This window comes from Pteropus vampyrus, unplaced genomic scaffold (assembly GCF_000151845.1).
Source record: "Pteropus vampyrus isolate Shadow unplaced genomic scaffold, Pvam_2.0 Scaffold273, whole genome shotgun sequence".
Taxonomy (NCBI): Eukaryota; Metazoa; Chordata; class Mammalia; order Chiroptera; family Pteropodidae; genus Pteropus; species Pteropus vampyrus.
This window is the reverse complement of record NW_011889054.1, coordinates 1,053,042-1,063,186: the sequence shown is the minus strand read 5'-3', so window position 1 is coordinate 1,063,186 and position 10,145 is coordinate 1,053,042. Positions and strand designations below refer to the sequence as shown.

Sequence of the window (10,145 nt, the reverse complement as noted above, 5' to 3'; positions counted from 1 at the left end):
CACACACACACACACACACACACACACACACACACACACACATTCTTGATAATTTCTCCTTCCACTCAAGTTTCTGAAAACTTCTTGGTTAAAACAAATCGCAAAAAAGCAATTGTTTCTTCTTTGCTACCATACTACTGTTTATATCTTTATTGAATTATATAGTTCATAGAATTCAGTAGACCCTCATATTTAAGAATTTTAACTTTTGTGGTTCTAAAGGTTTACAAGTGACCCTGAAGGTCTGTGACCTGTAAATATGTGTCTATTTATCTGATATGCACACAGTTTTAATTTTTGAGAGCAATGAAGCTGGAATTCCAGGATCAAGTCATTTTGCTAGTGAGATTAGCCAATGCTCAGCACTTATATTTCAACACTACTTCATGGTCTCTACTTATTATGATTGCCCTGTGTGATGAGTCTTGTTAGGTGGAATAGTAGTACCCCTCAAAACTAGGGTATCTTAGATTCCAAGGCTCTTTCCTTTTTCTTGTTATTGGAGGGTAAGTTCCTTTATCACAAACATATCGGTGTTAGTATTATTGTAACTTGTGGTGCTTAGCATGCTGCCTGGTGTACAGATGTTAGAAAACTGATCTTCTGCCTCATAATACTCTCTCATACACAATGGTGCTCTTGTGCACATTCATGCACATGCACACACTCACACATAATCTATATATAATAGAATAATGATTTAATCTGCTCTTTTGGATTCTCTCTGTCTCTGCTTCATTCCATTTGGATGGATCATTGAGAACTGATTTGATCATTAACAGGTGTGATCTTTTACATTGATCAGTGTGTTGATGTAGAGTAGTGGGTCTCAAATGTGGCCATATATTAGAACCATCTAAGAAGTTTTGGGAAAATCCTAATGCATAGGCTGTACTCCAGGCCACATAGTCAGCATCTTTGGGAACAGGACTCACATTGGTATTTTTAATGCTTTTCTAGTGATTCCAATGCGCTGCCTAAGCTGACCACTGCCACCGCAGTAGAGATTCTCTCATAATAAGTGAAAAGAAACATAAACATTCTAGATAAAAAGGCAACATCTGGAAGTGGTGGAAAGAATGCTGAAGTAGGAATCAGAAGACTTGGATCAAAGTTCCAACTCTACTACTTCCAAGCTGTGTGACATTGGGCACTGTGCCAGTTGCTTATTACAGTGTAACAAACCCCGAAATCAGTAGAGTGAAAAAACAGCATTTCTTCTCACTGTGTTCAGAAATCCCATAGTTAGAAATTCAAAAAGCACCAAGGGGGCATGGCTTGTCTCTGCTTCATGATGTTTGGGGACTTGATTGAGAAGACTTGAATGGCTGGGGCTGGAATCATCTGAAAGTTTATTCACTTACTTGTCTGGTGCCAGGGCTGGGATGTGACTGTCCTCAACAGCGACCGTGGACTGGAGTGCTTACATGAGGCCTCTCCAAATGGCTTGGCTTTCTCACAACGTGGCAGCCTCAGGGTAGCTGGACTTCTTACACAGCAGTTCAGGGCTTCAAAAGTATTTCTTAATCAAAGTAGACACTGCGTGGCCTTCTACAGCTCAGCCTTAGAAGTCACATAGCATCACTTTCAGTGTACGCTGTGGATGGATGCAACATATGGGACATAAAACTCACCTCTGGTTAGCAGGAATGTTAAAACATTTGTGGACATAGTTTACTATTTCCACAGACAGTTTACATTCAGCCTCAGTGTACCCTTGGTACTAGTTATCTACTGATTTGTATTGTGCTTAAGACAACGTACGTTTATTATCTCGTAGTTTCCATGGATCAGGGATCTGGGCATGGCTCAACTCGCTTCTGTACTTGAGGGCTTTCCAAGAGCTGCAGTCAAAGAGTTGCCCGGACTGAAGTCATCTCAAGGCTTAACCAGAGAAGGGTCCACTTCCAGGCTCACGTGGTTGTTGGTAGGGTTCGATTCAGTTCCTTGTCATGTGGGCCTCTCATGCATGGCAGCTTGCTTCATCCAAGTGTGCAAACTGAGAAGCAATGGAGAGGGCCTACTCCTCAACAGAAATCACACTTTTCTAACCTAATCACAAAGTGATATCCCATCACCTTTGCTGTATTCTGTTGATTAGGAGCAAGTCACTTGGTCCAGCCTGCACTCAAGGGGTAAGGGTTACATAAGGGCATGCATACCAGGTGGGGATCCTTGGTGGCCATCTTAGCAGTTGGCTTACCAAACTCCTCTATAAAATGGAATATTAACCCTGGCCTGCCCAACTTATAGGCTTTTTATGACAATTCAATAAGCTTGTATGTTTGACTGTTTCAAGATGTGTATCACCGTACAAAAGTGAGTAATTTTCAACAGAGAATACACTGTAACTGTCTCAGTATAGAGAGGGAGGGATCTCTGAATGTAAATTGGTGCCTTTATATACGGGGAAGAAAATTTAAGTTCTTTTCGATCAGTAATTTCTCTGTGATTTCCTTTTCACTTATAGCTACCTAACATTGTTCAAATAAAGAATATGACCTCTTGTTCCCAGGAGAAATGGAATTTATTTTTTATTAAAAGCATTTACTAATGCTTAAATCCTTCACCTTTTGTACATTTCCAAAGCAAACTGAGCAAAAGGTCAATGTAAATGTTCTTATGAATCAAATCCTAAAATGTTCACATCCTATAAAGGCCAATCTTTAGATAAAACTGCAGAGAAATTCTTGTGTTTTGTTTTGTTTTGTTTTGTTTTGTTTTGTTTTGTTTTGTTTTAAATGCTACTTTCTGCTTCTTAAGGTAAAGAGAATTTTTGATGGCTAAAAAATATTGAGTGGTGATTTTATGTGTAATTATACCCATTAGAAAAAGGTAAATGAGTACCTCACTTCCTTATAAAATAGTTTTATTTACAGATATCAAATAGCATTAGTAAAACATTATACAGTGTATGAACTGAAATCTTTAAAAATCAATGCTTACATGAAAAATTTTATACCTAGTAGTTATAAAAACAAAGTTACACATTAAGATGAATAATGTGATGTTAATTTTGTATTAAAATGTATGCAATTTCTATATATATAGGCAAGATAGACACCAAAATGTTAAAAGTGATTATCTCTATGTGACATCAGAATATTTTTATTTTATTCTTTTTGCCTTTTTTGAGTTTTCTATAGTAAACATTCTTTATTTGTATAGACACGGAAAAACTGTAAAGATTAAAATTGAAAAGAACTTATATGTTTCCATTTTAAAAATAATAGTACATGGTCATCAGCAGCACATCAACAGAGCAGGAATAACATGGTAATGGAAGAGTAGAGCAGCTTTGCAGCCAGGCCACTTCCGCCCTCCAGGAGGCCCGGGGGCCCTGGGCAGCACCCTGGGATGCTTCAGAGCACAGCTTTGACCACTGTCTTAGGCTGGCAGAGCTAGTAAGAGTGAAAATACCACTACCACCCCATCTTTTTTTTTTTTTTTTTTCTAAATTAAGCAGTAGAATTTTGAAAGGACTACCATTAAAGGAACTACTTCTTGAACCATTTGTGGTTAATGCTTACATTTTTGTGTTGCATTCATTTATGAAATAACTGAAGTTGAAGACAGATAATATAAGTTTACTCCAGGTGGCTGCCTGTTCTCTTCTAGTGTATGTCAGGTTGTTCCTGTCTGCTCCAAAACCAGGTCACAGTAAAGCCCAATCTGCTCTTATGGTCACTCGTGTTTACTGTGGAAACCATCTCAAACAGACTACCTGAACTTACATCTTGTGTGGGGGCTTTTTCTGGGGGACAAACCTAAAATGGGTGAGGCAAAATGTTTCTGAGGAAACTGGACAAGAGAAGAGCTTCTTAGCAAGATTTTGCCTGAAGGATTTAAGAGTAAACTTAGCACAGCATAGATGCTTCTAGAATTGCTGTGCCTGCCTACTACTTGACCGTTGCTGTACAGTTCATTTTTTTAAATAAAAGGTTGTTACAAAAGAATAAGAGACCAGCAAAGGAAATAAGATAAGAACAGTTATGTGGGGTTTTTTTTGTGAGAGGAAGAGAGCATATCTCTAGTCTAAGTAGATCATGCAGTCCCTGGCAAGCACCTTCCAGTTAGTACAACTCAGCAAATGTTTGCTGAGTGAGTAAATGGATGGGTGGAGGGGATGAGTGAATTAATAAATAAGCAAACATTCATTTTGTCTGCCAGAGAAACCCTCTTGTTGCCCACTCCTGTAGATGAAGAAGAAGAGAAAAGAGCATGGTGACCTGCATAATCAAGTTAATGTAGGATGCTTTATGATGTAACTCAGGGCAGGGCAAAGTCAAAGTGTTTATCATGATGAGGCCAGGATAGGAGTTCACAGAGAACAGAGGCAAAATTATGATAACAGAAAGATGAATTTGTCAGGTAAACCTGACTGGGCATTGGAAGATGTTGGCGTAAATCTTGAGCAGTGAGACATGTGTTCTTTCAGATTTCTAGGAGATCTTATGGACTACCAGACAGTAAGGAGCTGTAGCTGGTGAAGCAATGTTCTCGATCCTCTGACCTACCCATTGTAGAGAAGCCTGCCTCACATCTTACATTCTAAACTATCTCCTCCCTCCTTCCCCATCTTCTTCCCTCCCTTCAATCTTCTTTCCCTTCCTCCCATGCCTTCCCTGTATCCTTTCCTTCCTTCCTTTCTTCTTTCTTTCCATTTTTTTTCTTTCAGTAAATAATTAATTACATTATAGTTAAGAAAAGTGATCATTGACTTACATGAGATGTCAAAAGAAGAACTTTAGGTGGGGAGGTAAATCAGAAAAGAATAATTTGTAGAGAAGTCATTCAAGAGGATCATCAAAGAAAAGTACTGGAAAGCAGGACTGAGGAAAGGAATTATAGACAGAAAGTGCTGAATGTGAAGAGGAATGGAGTTATACAGGGCACAAGTGGTAGGAATATGTGATACATGTGGGTAGTGGCAGAGTTTGAAGCTGGTTGACAGGGGCGAGATTTTGAAAAGGCTTATACCTGATGCCATCAACAGCAGCTTCTGAATGTAAACACTTCCTGCTTCCCTTGTAAGTGTACAAATACTCGGAAGGGCACACCCTTGTTTCGGTCTGAAGGATATAAATTCATATACTCTTCCTGAAGTCTGAGTGGCCTTGGATTATGCCACTTATGGTGATTGAGGCTGCAACCATAATATGACACTGCCCATGTGGCTTAACCAAAACAACGTAATGGTGAACCAAATCAAGTTTAATAATAAACCCCAAACTGTGACCTGTGTCCCTATCGGTCACATGGTTACATGGAGAGGAGAATGGGCTATGAAATATCTCTCCATTGGAGAGAAAGGTTGGTTTTTAGCCCACCTATTGTCTCCTGTAATTACTGACAATGAAATCAAAGATCAGCAGCTCTGTCTATGGAAGGATTATAAAAGAGTATGATGTGATCACATTTGCATTCTAGAAAGAAAATTTAGGCAGTTGAGATAAATACAACTTTAGCTTAATTTATACTGAGACATTAGAACTGAATCCCCTTGTAGGATGTGGCTCCTTAAATCCTTACAACAACAGGAAAGGAAAATCTCTTATCATGCATTAAAGTTAGGGAGCCTTAATATTAATGAAACTGAGTAAACACTTTGAAATTCTCCACCCATTTACCATCAACACAGGGAATTGATAGTCATTTTAAAGAAAGCCTGATTTGACTTCCCAGACACGTGAAATTTCTTTTTCTTTCTTTCTTCCTTTCTTTTTTTTTTCATGTTAGCTCAGTGGCTCTCAAACTTTGATGTGCATGAATTTAGATTGTGTACACAAAGCCATATATGCTGTTCTTTGTGGGAAATATTTAAGAGTGATTTTCACACTATGAGACCTTTGTTTTATGTGCTATCTCTATCCTCTAACCTAGTTTAAAATTTCTTCTCCAGTTTTGTACGATAGTTCGGGAGAGACATGAAGAGAGCGGGAGCCAAGGCAATGGCTGGGAAAATGGAGAAAAGGGGATGGAGTGGAAACATCTAAGAAAGAGAAGCTTTGTTTCCTAGTTCTGCCTCTTGTCTCCTACTCACTATTCTCATCATTCCCACCTCTTGCTTTTGACCCACATTCTCCAGGCCTTTACGCTCTCCATCGTTTGCTAGCTGTTGGGTTAAGCAAGGAGCCCCAAGGATACTTTCTCCTTTCTTTCCCTGCCTCTCTATGGAAGCCAGAGTTCGTGACAAGTTCTTGAACTGAACTCCACACATACTAAACTAAACTAGGTTTTGGATGTGGATCTCCCACAAACAGGATAATTTCTTTTTCAATTCTCTTTCACTTCCGCATCATTGAGCTGTGCATAATAATGGTACTGACTTTATGGCTGTCAGGAGGAGTGTACTGAATAAGGGTAAGGTTTTTGTTACAATAATCTGACAGTAAGTTCTCAGTATTTGTTAGCTACTTCTTCTTTCCTAATGGCTATTAGTTTTTACAGTCATTCATTTATTTTTAAGTTCATACAGAAGAATAGTATTTTAAGATAGCAACTAGGGCTACACTTATGTTGTCTTCTGTCTTGATGTTCTGCCAAAATCTGTACTTTGGCTCTGACTTCAATCTTTTCCTTTGGAAGGCTAAAATGCTGCTTGCCCTTTTCACTCTCATTGCTCATATTCTTGATCTTGACCATGACCAACAAGCATGTATTCGGTTAGGTCATCATCACACATAATCAGCATAACAGCTTCAGTTATGCCAATAATACCTGTCACTCAAATTTTCTGTAACAATCTAAATATTTGCTTTCATTCTACAAGTAAGTCGAAGTGAAATATACCCTGATGTGTTTTATATATTGAAATTCTATAATTACTGTAATAACATGATATGATAATAACATGATATGATAATTAATAGTGACTTTTAAAGTTACTAAAATTATTTAAAAATAAAATAAAATTAAAATTAAATAAAATTATTCACAGAAGCACATAGGAATTTTCAAATAATTAGGCGAACAGGAAAATAGATTGATACTTAATAAGAATATTAAGTGAGTGCATTAGCTGGAAACATTTAGGAAGTGTATGTGTTATATTATATACTTACAAATCCTATAAAAATTTAAAAACTATAACACAGAATATTCAAGATTAGATAATGTCATAGTTCTAATATCTGTAAAATTGATAAAATTTTCTTTATAATTTTACATTAAAAACCCTTAAGTTATTACATTTTTAAATTCTCTAGAATTGTATTTTATCTTACCTATTTCCATTTGGGCCATGTATATATAAAGAAAATTCTAATTTATGAATTCTTCTCATCATAGAAGGAAGCAAAATACTGACTTTACATGTCAACATTTCACAAGGAAGAATAATTTTAAATGATATACAGTAATATCCCTGATAAATCAAATTTAACCCAGAAATAACAAATAATATCAAGAAGAAGAGAAAGTAACAGAAAAATACCTATTTACAGACCCCACACAATGAATGGCACTATCCACTGTTGTACAGTGTATAACTTGAACTACTATGTACAGTGGCCCTATATATTTCGTGTCAGCAATGTGCAGTATAGTGATCTTAGTAAGAACACAGGAGCTGGCAGTGCTGGGAAATAATCGTTTCTTCATGATAATGTCAAAAATTTTAGTTTGGTGACTAAGAATTTAAAAAATAAAATTTTTATTTATAATAATTGCTTTTAAGCAATTATTTTCAGATTTATTCTTGTAAATGAAAAGTTTATTATAAAACATAATTATTGTCTTTAGCAAAATATCCATTTTAACATGTGGCAATCGGCCAAAATGTGTATTCAGCATACCTATAAATATAAGAAGATTTTCTTTTCTGTATTCTTTTTCCTGTTACCATGTTGATTACCATACTTCATATTAATGCAGTACTCAAGTGTACAAAAATGTTGTTTCTTTATTTTTCTCTAATCAAACTGAGCTTTTTTTCTAATAGCAAAATCCATAATCTGGACAATTCAATGTAAACTCAGCACCTTCTAGATTAAAATCTCAGCTTCTTCCAGGTAAGTAGTCAGGCCAGTTCTAGGCTTCTCTCCTATCTGCCCTCCTTTTCTTCCTAGGAATGATCAGAGATTCACAGCACCATTCCTGTGTCCTGCCATAGGACAGCTCCTGCTTAGTGCTGGTGAGTGGTCAACATCAGGATTGGGGTCTGCCACATATCTCATGATAATACAGACTTTTATATAAAAATCTTTCAATTTGTAAATACTGTCAAATGTTTATCCCTCCAGATCCACTCTTCACCTTTTCTTGACCCAGCTCTGGGGAGAGGCTGAGCTTTAGGGAGAGTGTCAATGGGTTTCCATGCCTCCAGCTTTCTGTTGCACTCAACCAGTGGGAGTCAGTGGTCACTGAGGGAGGGAGGACACTGAAAAAGAAATGCTACTTCACCATTTCCCTCTCTCTAAGGTATTGGGTTGGGTTAGGCTGGCTGTGACTACTGCCCTCTACCAAAAGCTCCTGTCCAGAAGCCCTTCCAGGTATGGGGATGTAATGTCTCCATGTCCCATATTGTCTTGCCATTCATTGTTGTGCCATCCGTTTCCTGCCGAAACCCGAGCTGATTCAGAATCTAATTCAACATTTTTTCAAAAACTACATGGGTCAAATAAAACATAAAATACTATGCAGGCCAAATATAACTATACCTATAGATTTGGCCTATAGGTTATAAATATTTTTTTTATAGTACCGTCTATGACATATTCTTGCCTAAGAAATTAATCTGAATTCAGTCAAGTACTCTATCTATATTCCAGTTTGGGGAAAATCAGAGAGATGGAAGAACAAATTAAGTGACATTTAAAATATGGGACGTTACTCTACAGGGCAAATGACCTATTTTCTCCAACAAATCAAGACATGGAAAAGGGGCAGCTGAGCAAGGAGGACTACTATAGAAGAAAAGAAACTTAAGAGGCAAGACAATCAAAATCAACATGTGAATCTTGTTAGGATCATGATTCAAACCAAATACCTTTGAGACCATCACGGAATTTTAATATAAACATGGTATTATATAACATTAAAGACATTAATTTTTTAAATTAATTTTTAAAATTAGTTTCAAGTATACAGTACATTGATTAGACATCTATATAGTTCATAAAATGATCCCCCCAATTACTCCCTCCCTCCCCTGACCCTCCACCTAGCCATCATATTAATGCTAACTGCATTCCCTCTGCCGTGCTCCCCATTCCCCATGACATAAATGGACCTAGAGGTTATTATGCTAAGTGAAATAAGTCAGACAGAGAAAGCTAAATACCATATGATTTCACTTATATGCGGTATCTGAGGAACAAAAAGAACAAACTAATCAAAAACAGACTCACAAATATAGTGGACAATTTGGTGATGGAAAGATATTAATATTTTAATTTACTTATCAATTGGAGATGCTTCATGAAGTATCAGTTAGAGATTCATAATGAAGAATATGAAGTGCCTGATGTCTATGCTTTAAAGTATTTCAGCAAAAATAATAATAAAATAATATAATAATATAATAAAAAATAATAATAAGTGAATAAGTAGGGGGTAGGATAAATGAAAGAAGGTTGGCAAAATTGTGGCAATTGCTGAAGAGGGATAATGGTACCTGGGGATTTATCATCCTCTTCTCTCTACTGTTGTATGTGTCTGAAATTTTCCAAAGTAAAATGTTTTCGAAAATGGAAAAGAAAGACTTCCTTATTTGTAATCAAGCAAAATTTCACTGTAGAACAATGCTATGACTCAGGCTCTGTAGATTTTTTTTTCTAAGAAAGGCCCCTAAGGGCTCTGTATTCAGAGAAGCACCCCCTTCCTTCCATGACAGTTCACCTCGCAGCATCTGTCCCAAATGTGCTTGCTCCATTCTGCTGTCTCTGCTCTTATTCTTTTGTCTCCTACTTGCTTTGACTTCCCTGCCCAGTTCATTGGCTCAGTCTTTCTCTCTCTCCAGCCTGATTTGGGGCTTAACCCTGGGTATTGGATCTCAATGCACCCTGGTCTCTGCTGTTTGGGACAGGAGTTGGAAAGTACCAAGTCTAACCTAAGAGTCTGTTGGGCTAGCTGGTGACTAGCAATCTTCTTTCTGGGATGATGTATTCCCATGTAAGATGACCACAGAAATTTTTATGACAAAT

At 37.1% G+C, this 10,145-nt stretch overlaps 1 long non-coding RNA gene across 2 annotated transcripts in view; it reads left to right on the top strand.

The window, feature by feature from the left end:
* LOC105302454 overlaps positions 1-10,145 on the top strand; it is a 109,892-nt gene that overhangs the window by 86,464 nt on the left and 13,283 nt on the right. The window lies entirely within an intron of this gene.